The sequence below is a fragment of the Amblyraja radiata genome, chromosome 2 (assembly GCF_010909765.2).
Source record: "Amblyraja radiata isolate CabotCenter1 chromosome 2, sAmbRad1.1.pri, whole genome shotgun sequence".
Lineage (NCBI taxonomy): Eukaryota > Metazoa > Chordata > Chondrichthyes > Rajiformes > Rajidae > Amblyraja > Amblyraja radiata.
The window spans coordinates 140,923,184-140,935,207 of NC_045957.1; the positions used below are offsets into that span (position 1 = coordinate 140,923,184).

Consider the following 12,024-nt stretch of genomic DNA (forward strand, 5'->3'; position numbering starts at 1 on the left):
AACCAGCGAGGTAGGATTTGAACTCAGGTCTCTGGATTGCTAGTTGACTGCGGTCCCTTTACTAACTCTTGCAGCCCAGGTCACAGCCAGAGGGGTTTCATGAACATAAGAGGTAATTGCTCCAATAGTTCAGATGTGCCAAGTGAACAGAGAAGGAGAATAACATTTCCTGATTTAAGTTATGCTTGCATGGATGACCCAATCATTTTTCTGATGAAAAATTCAAGCAGAGTGGAATCAAGAAAAATTCGAAGCATGAAGAATTTGTCTTGTGGAACAAAATAAAAAATACAGCATTCTTCCTTGTTTATCTTTGATTTCTTTAGTCAGAGGGTGGTGAATCTGTGGAATTATTTTCCACAGAAGGCTGTAGAGGTCAAGTCATTGGTTATTTTGAAGGCAGAGATAAATAGATGTACTTGAATAGTTCAGGTGTCAGATGTTATGGGGAGAAGGCAGGAGAATGGGGTTAGGAGAGATAGATAGATCAGCCATGATTGACTGGCGGAGTCAACTTGATGGGCCAAATGGCCAAATTCTACTATTCCTAACGACCTTATGAAGGCAGTTACATCTCTTTAGAGCTCATAATTAAGATTTTCTTCCCCAAATTTGATTTCACTCCGAATGAGCTGTGTAACAATAAACTTTATTATATCATAATCACTTACATACTTATTTTAAGTAACAGGCACTTCAGTCCAGGAGGAAACAAAGTTGATAGGCATTACAAAAACTAAACACAAGATGCTGCAGCATCTCTGGAGAACATGGGTAGGTGATCTTTCAGGTTGGGACCCTGCAGGTGGTGGAGAGAGTGTGGAAATAAAGGATAGAAGAGAGAGGGGGCAGGACAAAGCCAGGCATGTTATAGGTGGATAAAGGTGAGAGTGGGGCATGGGTTTGATTGGAAGATTATTGGACAGTCCAGTGATGAAAAGTGTGAGACAAAGTGAAGAGTTGTGAATGGTGAAGTTAGAGGAAAGAATGTAGGTGGCGTACAAGTGCCAAAGGTTAAGGGGAGAAGACCGGAGAATTGGTTAGGAGGGAAAGATAGATCATTCATGATTGGATGGCAGAGATTGATGGGCCGAATGGCCTAATTCTGTTCCCATCGCTGATGAGTAAGCTTTGTCTCACTAATGTAAAGGAGGCTACTTAATAATTGTTACCTCTGAAATCAGGACCAACTCAGATTATTTAATATTTCCCCTTATTTCAAGCTAACAAATTGTGATGGGAATAGATATGGTGAGTACATAGAGATTTTTTTGCCCAGGGTAAGGGAATTTGGAGTTGGAAAACCATGGTTTAATGTGTTTGGGAAAGATTTAATAGGTGCTAAAGGGGTAACTTTTCACTCAGAAGTTGGTGGGTATATGGAACGAGCTGCCAGCGGAGGTAGTTGAGGCAGGAATTATAACATTTTTAATAAATACTTGATCAGGTACATGGATAGGAAAGGTTTATAGGGATAGGGGCCAAAGCCAAACAAATTGGAATAACTTAGATGGGGCACCATGGTCTGCATAGATAAGTTGGGCAGAAGAGTCTATTTCTGTCCTGTATGACACTAGGACTTTATGAATAAAAATATGTTATCTCCATTCCTCAGGAGTGACATAGGCACCAGTTTTATGATTGCCTGTCCTTGAGCAATCACCTGCTAATTATTGGTTAAATGTAAGTGCTGCTGAATCAATAAGAGCTGGGCAGCAGCCAAAGTACATGGATGTCTCTGGTTTCCCATTGCGGCACTTATGAATCTGAACAGAAATCAATATGTAGATAATTGAGAAAGGATTCTGCAGTTCCAGCAGTGCACGTACATCATGGTGAATGTACGGTACATTTGTCCAAAACTTTAAAATTGAAATACCAGCAGAAATTATAAAAGTCATACTTGGAGACAAAAAAAAAGTTATTCAATGTTCAGATGCAGAATTAGGGTGAAAGCTAACAATCACCAATTAAGACATTAATTGGCAATACAGGGATGTGTAACAAACGTAAGAAGTTTCTTCTGAAGCAGTACAAAGGAGTTGCCATGTTTCTGGCGACACAGACGACTGTGGAGGCAAAGTCATTGGGTATATTTAAGGCAGAGATTGACAGATTCTTGATTAGTAAGGGTGTCAAGCCTTATAGGAAGAAGGCAGGAGAATGGGGTTGAGAGGGAAAAACAGATCAGACATGATCGAATAGCTGAGCACACTCGAAGGGCCAAATGGCCCAATTCACAAGTTCACATGTTCACAAGTTATAGGAGTAGAATTAAGCCATTCGGCCCATTGAGTCTACTCTGCCATTCAATCATGGCTGACCTCTGCCTCCTAATCCAATTTTCCTGCCTTCTCCCCATAAACCTGACACCAGTTCAAATCAAGAATTTGGCTACCCCTGCCTTCAAAATATCCACTGCTCCAATTATGCTCATAAGTTATGAACTTATGTACTAATTGTACCTTTCGAGTAACAAGTTCTTAAAAAGCCCCGAGCCATACCTTGGCTTTCGCACAGCAGTGGACTGGTGAAGCTGTTAATCCTGGCCACATTGGAGGGGCTAGGACTTTAAAATGGGGTAAAAGCTTCTGGGCTGCTGGGAGATTTGGTCAATTTGGAATTGCTCTCTGCAGAGCTGGGACAAACTGCGGAGTGGTGCCAGTGTGTCTAGAGCCTAGATACAATTTGCAAGAAAAGAATAAGATCATCTGCAGACCCTGTCAATTAGGTGCAAAATGCATAGAATTGATTGGATGGCTGCATACCAGACATACACCTTGTAAATAATTGTAAATAATGTTGCAGAGTTCTACTTTGACGAGTATTGATTAGATGAGGTATTGAGCCTTGTCTGGGTTTCTTGCAGATCGGGGTAAATGGTGCTAAGTTGGCTTCCTTGAGAAGTCCTGTTTGAATACAATATATTGAGCTGCTGTATTATTGTGTTAGGGAAATGTATGTTATGTATGGGGTTAATCCATATCTGTAATTGGATTATTAAGAGACCACCCCCATGTGGTTCGGCCCCTCGAGGTCCCGGGATATATAAAAGTCCGTTACCACGAGGTCCAGCGTCGATCTTCTGGGAGAGCGCTTGGGACTGCGTGACCTTCTGGAGTGTCTCTGTTTGAGTGCGGCCTAGAGGGCTTGATCAGGCAGATACGAGGATCGAACCCGCTATAATAGTTGAACTATGATTGCACTTTGTTAAAATAAAGATTAGTTGTTCAAGTGCTTGATTCAGTGTTTTTTGACTAAAAACTAGACTGGGTGGAAGCATAGAACGAACAATTTACGAAGTCAAGTCAAGTCAAGTTTATTTGTCACATACACATACGAGATGTGCAGTGAAATGAAAGTGGCAATGCTCGCGGACTTTTGTGCAAAAAGACAAACAACCAAACAACCAAACAAACTATAAACACAATCATAAACACACATATTCTTTTACATAATAAATAATGGAAGGAAAAACGTTCAGTAGAGTTAATCCCTGGTGAGATAGGCGTTTACAGACCGAATGGCCTCTGGGAAGAAACTCCTTCTCAACCTCTCCGTTCTCACCGCTTGGCAATGAGGCGTTTGCCTGACCGTAGCAGCTGGAACATTCCGTTGCAGGGGTGGAAGGGGTCTCTCATGATATTGTTGTCTCTGGAGTTGCACCTCCTGATGTATAGTTCCTGCAGGGGGGCAAGTGATGTTCCCATAGTGCGTTCGGCCGAACGTACTACTCTCTGCAGAGCCTTCTTGTCCTTGGCAGAGCAATTCCCAAACCAGATGGTAATGTTCCCGGACAAGATGCTTTCCACCGCCGCTGCGTAGAAGCACTGGAGGATCCTCGGAGACACTCTAAATTTCCTCAATTGCCTGAGGTGATAAAGGCGCTGCCTTGCCTTACTCACGAGTGCTGAGGCGTGTGATGCCCATGTCATATCCTCGAAGATGTGGACTCCCAGATATTTAAAACAGTTCACCCTATCCACAGGATCCCCATTTATACTCAATGGTGTGTACGTCCTCGGATGATGTGCCCTCCTAAAGTCCATGATCAGCTCCTTCGTTTTTTTGATGATCAGCCTGGTCTGGCAAAGCTGTCGTCCCTTTCAACGCTGTTCTGCTACTCCATCTGCTGAAGTATCTCATCCAACTTTCCTTGGGCCTCCAGCGGCAGCTTTAGGGCACCAGTGGCCTCTCTACCATTACAGTGACCTGCCGCCACTGTAAATGTGCCGTTTCTCACTTCCCGTGGCCACCACTCTGCCTCTTTGTCCCGAGGTCACCATCGCTCGCTTACCGTTACCGACAAATCCTTTTGAGCACTTCCGAGGGTGCGGGAGGTGAGCTCACAGCCCATTCACAGATGCCGATCATCCCCTTTCCAGTCCACAGTTGCCATATTGACGGCCATATTTCCCATCCCTCATTGTAAAAGTAACTAATTTACTGTAATGCATGTCCTGCTGTTGTAAATGGTCCTCTAGAAATGCATATCTTTGTCTTGTTAATAGGATTTTAACTAAGTGCCTGTAAGGCAGAGATGAGATGAGACGAGTCATTTTTCACAGTGAGTTATTATGCCCTGGAATTCTCTATTGAAAAGATTTGTGGAATCAGAATCGATTGTGCTTTTCCAAAGGTTACTGAACCGATGCATGAAGGGATGAAACTTGCAAGACAATGGAGATAATTAAGGAAGTGAAACTAATTAGAGATTTCTCTCGGAGGCCCAGCATCAGCTCGTTGGGCTCAATGGCCTCTTTTGTACTGCCAGTCTATGATTTTAAGAATTTACCAGATTTTCAAACGTCTAAGACTGTGGCTTCATTGCTTTTATGTGTCCAATTGTCTCTATATTCGAACTTCAAGTGCAAATACCAAGTTGTTAAACAGCTACCCTCTGGTCCTTTGGGATACTCTTTCCCACCGCACTAGTTCATTTATCTTGTGTGCAATGTGACGTTTTTTTAAATCAGTACCTAGTATTGGAATCACAATAGATAAAATAAAGATCATTCAGTAAACCACGACCAACACAAGTTTGGCCCCAGATGACCTAAATGAACAGAAGATAGATTGCTCTCACTATCTACCATTGTGATTCATTAAGCATCTGTTCTCGGGGGTGTAGCTGTGTCTCCATTCAGTAATATAAACTGCGCTTAGGGGACTTTCTATAAATCATATCACTATTTTGTTACAGAGTGAAAGTGACTTTTAATTATTCTTCCTTTTGTTCCGTTGATTGCAATGATCTGCACAATTTGTTGAGCCGGTAATCCAATACACCGACGGGTGATCTGTGGACCAGTGCAACAATTTAATGGCTCTGGGCTGAGCTACCTGTTAGTGGAGTTTTACACATTAAATTTGGAAGATTAATTGTTTCACTGTGACTCTTATTGTGTAGTTCTTTCTCTTGTTGAATGCAGGAAAGGCAAGAGTTCAGACGGTGGAAGAAATTCAGAAAATGTTTATCTGGAGATTGGATCGGATTAGTTTACATCAAATTCTATCAAATCACGGAGAGGTTACATAATGGCGGGACCATCCAGTCTATGATGTTGCCCAAAATAGAACAATTGGCTAATTCCACTCTCCAATATTCTCACTTTCCTGAGTGTTATGAAATCCCTCATCTCTGGAATCACATCAATAAATCACTTCTGCAACCTAGTCAAGACTTGCACAATTCCTAAAGTAACGGTGTCTAATGTAGATACAATACTCCAGTTTTGTGCTCAACCAATGTGTTATGAAACACAATCATGGCTTCCTTGCACTTGTGTTCTATGCCAATATGAAGCCCCCTGTGTGCCTTATTAAACCACTTTATCAACATGTCCTGAAGCTTCCAATGCTTTAATCAAATATACATTCCAAACTTTCCCCCCATATTTCTTTTAGAGCTGTGACTTCCAGTTTATATTGACATTTCTAAATTGACTAGCATGAGAGGAATAGATCTGGTAGATGCACAGAGTCTCTTGCCCAGAGTAGGTGAATCGACGACCAGAGCACATACCCCTGTAGGTTAAAGGTAAAAGGGAAATGATTTAATAGGAATCTGAAGAGTAACCTTTTCACAAAAAGGATGGGGGGAGGGGGGGAGGGGGTGGGGGTGTATGGAACAAGCTGCCAGAGGAGGTAGTTGAGGCAGGGACTATCCCAATGTTTAAGAAACAGTTAACCAGGCACATGGATTGAACAGGTTTGGAGGGATTTGGACCAACACAGGCAGTTGGGACTAGTGCAGCTGGGACATGTGGGCAAGTTGGGCCAATGGGCCTGTTTCCACACTGTATAACTCTATGACTATGATTTTATGACTATAACTCATTGAAGTCATTGACTATATGACTATAACTCATTGAAGAGGACATGACTTGAGAATTAAGGGACAGAAGTTTAGGGGTAACACGAGGGGGAACTTCTTTACTCAGAGTGGTAGCTGTGTGGAATGAGCTTCCAGTGGAAGTGGTGGAGGCAGGTTCGATTTTATCATTTAAAAATAAATTGGATAGGTATATGGACGGTAAAGGAATGGAGGGTTATGGTCTAAGTGCAGGTAGATGGGACTAGGGGGAAATAAGTGTTCGGCACGGATTTGAAGGGCCGAGATGGCCTGTTTTCTGTGCTGTAATTGTTATATGGTTATATGGTTATATAAGTCATGGTGAGGGCTAAACTTAATTTATTGTCTCGAGCATTTTTATATGCAATGAATGGCATTCTTTTTATCATTACAAATAAAATCCTGATCTGTGATATCTGATAGCAACATGCTGCATTCTTCATAGAAAAATAGGAAATAACACTTGCACTTCTTTGTCATTCCATTTGATGTCAAATTAAATGAATCAAGCAGATCAGATCTATTGCTATGCTCAAACCCCTTTGAATATCTCAGAACATTGTCACCTCAATCAATAAATGCAATAAGCACCAGAATTACTTTCAGACAGACGGAGGTTACCCTTTCAGATGATTCTGAAGTCTATTTCACCCCCCCACCCAACCCCTCACCTTGTCTGTCAACCCAAATATCCCAAGTTGTCATCCTTAGCTCTGAATGCACATCTTTCTCTATTATTGATTACCCAATCCCCTTTTTTATATAAGGGACCATCCCTATTCCAAGAGTTAAGAGTCAAGATAGTCAAGAAGTGCTTGTCATATGTACTGACAACCGAATAATGACATTCTTAATTGCAGCAGCATAACGGGCTCATAAACACAGTACACATGGATAACATATTACAAACAAAAAAATCAAATACTCATGTGATAGGGATGCAAATAAAGAGAGGGCAGGGGGTTGCCAATATTATGGAGGATATTACCACAGTGCTTAAATGATATATTTATCAGGGATCATCCCTAGGGGTAGAACCTATGGGATCCTATGAAAGCCATAATTATTTATCAAATTGGAGACCATGGCCTGTGGAATATTACAGAGGTCTGTGCTTGGTTAATTGTTATGTGTTATCTACATTTATGATTTGAATGACAAGGTAGACAAAAATGCTGGAGAATCTCAGCGTGTGAGGCAGCACTATGGAGCGAAGGAAATAGGCAACGTTTCGGACCGAAACCCTTCTTCAGACATTGTAGTTAACATTAGCAGTAAAAAGTTATCTAAGTTTACAACAAGATTAAGATCAGTTGTGAAGGTGAGCTAAGGATTGACAAATGGGAATTAACTGCCTGGTGAGGTTACACTTTGTCAAACCAGGGCAAGGCCAACATAGTATGTGATAGAGCCTTGGAGAGTGTTGCAGAAGAGAGATCTGGGAGTATAGGTGCAGGTTTCCCCGAAAGTGAGGATTCAAGTCGAGACTTCATGATGAAGCAGCAAAAATTGCATTTGAGACTACACTTGGAGTATTGTGCACTTTTCCGGTTGCCCAACTGTATGAAGGATTTCATTATGTTGGAAATGGTGTGGAGAGATTCATCAGGATTTACCTGGACTGACAAGCTTGAGTTATGGTGAGAGGCTAGTTAGGCTTGACCATTTTTCTTTCAAACATAGGAGGCTGAGGTCCTTTTTCTTTGGAGTTTGAGTCTGAGGACCTTTATCTTTGGAGCGTAGGAAGCTCACAATCTATCTCTCAGGGTAGAGGATTCTAAAACGAGAAGACATAGGCTTGAAGCCAGAGGTGAGAGATTTAAGAGGGACCTCAGGGGCAACTTGTTCACTCGCAGGATAGTCCGTTTCAGGAATGAGTTGCCAGAGGAATCTACAGAAGCGAATACAGTTACGAATTGTAAAAGCCATTCGGAATAGAAAGGGTTTAGAGAGCTATGGCCAAATGCAGAAAAATGGGACAAGCCCAGCATGCCAACTTGGTCAGCGTGGAGAAGGTAGGTGAAGGGCCATTTGCATAATGTATATGTATTTTGGCTCTATGTGGATTAGCAGTGAATATGGACCACTCATCACTGGCAGAAAATTCCAGACCAATATTGTTTTAGAAGGCTTGATGTAATATTAATTCATTAACGTGTGAAGTTCTTTCGAATGCCTCACTGTGTTAAATGTTGCCAGACAAATAGATGTAAATGGTGCTTTCCTTTAGAATAACATCCTTGAGATGCCGGCATGGTGCCGCAGGGATAGAGTTGCTGCCTGACAGCACCAGAGACCTGGGTTCAATCTCGACTATGTGCTCTCTGTGTGGAGTTTGTACTTTCTTCCCACCACCTGCATGGGTTTTCTCTGGGTGCTCCGGTTTCCTCCCACACTCCAAAGACGTACAGATTTGTAGGTTCATTGGCTTGGTAAAATAGTAATTTGTCCCTCGTGTCTGTGGGATAGTGTCAGTGTGCGGGGAATCGCAGGTCGACGTGGACTCGATGGGCCAAAGGTACCTGTTTCCGCACTGTGTCTCTAAACTAAACTGATGTATTCATTCGTCATTGTCGAAAACATTACGAATGTTACGAACGTTACATTAGCGACACTGTGGTGCTGGTTTCCGATGGGAACGGTGACGGACGCACCACACATCTCTGTACTCCAGTTCCTGCAGACATCCGCCGCTGGAAGTATAGGATTTTGGTGTGTGCGTGCTTTATCATCATTCCTTACAATGCTACGTACGACCATGATCACAACTTCTACTGAAGTGTGGGTGGCCGTTGGTTTGCTAGAAGCTCATCCGCCCTTTGACAGGTCTTGCTGTTGGTCCTGCTGGGGGTCCACAGCCCGCTCCTCACCTCGCAAACCAGGTGGGGGAGACGGTTTAGTCGCCAACTATGGAGCAGGTAGCACGGGATTACATGGTACCCGTGGCAGAGGGAACTCTCCCCGACCTGACCTTACTAAACTAAACTTAACAATGAAATAAATATCCGCACTTCAATGCTGTCCATTTATCTCAGAAGGAATAAAAAAGTAAAATGTGTCTATGGTGGGAGAAGACAAGATTCTGAATCACCTCTGCTCTCCACAGCTTCAATTTTCTATTACCAGGATCAAATAGGACCCAAACATCTAATGCATTGGATATATCTGGGTCAGTTATTAGAAGTAACTGGATCTAAAGTTACATTCCCGAGGGACTGGATGCCTTAGAGTAAAGAAGAAGAGAGAAAGCAAGTTATTGAGTAGAATGACCTAAAGGCATATCTTTCTACAATATCTAAAGTGATCAATAGAATTTTGAAATAATTTTTTCTTTACTTTAAGCAAAAACAGAAGAGCAACCTAAACACTTTTATGATGATGGATAATAGTATTATCAATGTACTCCATTGCAGTCAATTTTGAAGCTGTATTGGTCAAGACTTTCTCCTGTTTTTCTGCCTTTGTACTAAGCTATGCTTTGTGTACCTAAACAGTGCTTTTATTGGTGTATTATTATGAACTGATGAGAAATCCCCTTTGATGAGAAATACTATTAATAAAATGTAATGCATTCGGCCCATCAGAAGTTTCATCTTAGTTCTCTTATTTTTCTGATCCTTTCCTCCACGTGGGGTTATTCAGATTGAGCTTGGTTTATTGTTGTATACATCAGGGTACAATTAACCACCTTGTTCACATGAAGCTCATAGAGTAAACAGTTTGGTCGCACTAGACGCATGCTATTGCATGCTGGTAGGACAGGCCCCTTAGTTAATCCTGTTGGAGTCCGTGGCCTTCGCCCTTCTGCCCCAGCACATGACAGCGAAGAAGTTGGCACTGGCTACCACCGATTGGTAGAACATCTGCAACATCTTACTGCAGACATCGAAGGAGTGGGGCCGGTCCCAATTCGAACCACGGAGGCATGTGGAGTTGTGCGGGGCTGGTCCCGGCATCAAACTCACCAATCAGCTGGGCAGGAGGCGGTGAATTTGGACGTCGCACGGCATCGGGCGGTGACGTCATCATGCAACGGCACGCCGGGCGGTGATGTCATCGCGCAACGCCACGCGCTAGGCGTACGCCGTCAAGACGCTGTGTACAACGTCAAGACACTGCGTACGATGTCAAGACGCTGCGTACGGCCTCAATGCGGCTGCGTACGCCCTCAATGCGCCCTCAATTTCTGAGCCCCGCGCGATGTCGGGACCAGCCCCACACAACTCCATACGCCTCCGTCGATCGAAGTGGGACCGGCCCCGCGAGGCCGTACGCCTCAAGCGATTGCATGCTGGTGGGACAGGCCCTTAACTCATCAGGAAGGCTGGCTCCGCCCTGGGAGCGGAGTTGGATTCATGGGAGGAATACCTTCAGCAACAAGCTGGTTCCACCAAGATGCAGTACAGAATGCCACAGGAGGTCATTCTTCCTTGTGGCTATCAAACTGTACAACTCCTCCCCCTTCTGTCGTGGGGTAGACTGACTCCCCTCCCCCACCCACCACCCTCCCCAATCTTTGCACATCCCAATACTTTCCACTCATCACTTTAATTTTATGTTTCTTGTATCTTGTGTTTTATGGCAGTTACATAGAAACATGGAAACATAGGAAGTAGGTGCTGGAGGAGGCCATTCGGCCCTTCGAGCCAGCACCACCATTCATTGTGATCATGGCTGATCGTCCCCAATCAATAACCCGTGCCTGCCTTCTCTCCATATCCCTTGACTCCACTAGCCCCTCGAGCTGTATCTAACTCTCTCTTTAATCCATCCTGTGACTTGGCCTCCACTGCCCTCTGTGGCAGGGAATTCCATAAATTCACAACTCTCTGGGTGAAAAAGTTTTTTCTCACCTCAGTCTTAAATAACCTCCCCTTTATTCTAAGAAGTTGGCAGATCAATTTCTCTCCTGGGATAAATACAGTTCTATCGTATCGTATCATATCTCTACAACAGCTCCTTTGCTGAGGACAGGCTTGTGCTCATTACCCTGCTTCCTTTGGTCAACAACCAACTGTTTTGTCTTGCTGAATTTAAGGGCTAGGTTGTTGTTTACGAGAATGATCCCAGGAACGCTGTGGGAGATTGCAACCTTCACGTGGTCCACCCTGTTTCGACGATTGCAATCAACCTGCCGTGGACAAACAGACGATTATCGTTTCGGACCAAAACGTTGCCTATTTCCTTCGCTCCATAGATGCTGCTGCACCCGCTGAGTTTCTCCAGCATTTTTGTTTACCATTAAACAGAACAAGTTGTCTTACAACTTTAGGCGATGCACGCCATATGCAAGAAGAAGACGATCCCAGGAATGACCGGACTAGCATATGATGAGTGTTTGAGGGCGCTGGGCCTGTACTCGCTGGAGTTTAGAAGGATGAAGGTGAACCTCATTTAGTCTTACCAAATAGTGAAAGGCCTGGATAGAGTGAATGTGGAGAGGATATTTCCACTAGTAGGAGAGTCTAGGACCAGAGGGCAAAACCTCCAAGTAAAAGGACATACCTTTGTAAAGGAGATGAGAAGGGAGTTATTTAGTCAGAGGGTGGAGAATCTGTGAAATTATTTGCCGCAGAAGGCTGTGGAGGCCAAATCAATGAATATTTTTAAGATTGACAGATTCTTGATCAGTAAAGATGTCGTGGTTATGGGGCGAAGGCAGGAGAATG

General features: G+C 43.4%; 1 long non-coding RNA gene across 1 annotated transcript; it reads right to left on the reverse strand.

Moving 5' to 3' along the window:
- Positions 1-2,286: 2,286 nt before the first annotated feature.
- Positions 2,287-11,152, reverse strand: LOC116984755. Its single transcript, XR_004415117.1, has 3 exons — positions 11,135-11,152; positions 10,629-10,630; positions 2,287-2,421 (listed from the first exon to the last, which is right to left on the reverse strand). It is a non-coding gene; the product is annotated as an uncharacterized LOC116984755 (long non-coding RNA).
- Positions 11,153-12,024: the final 872 nt, after the last annotated feature.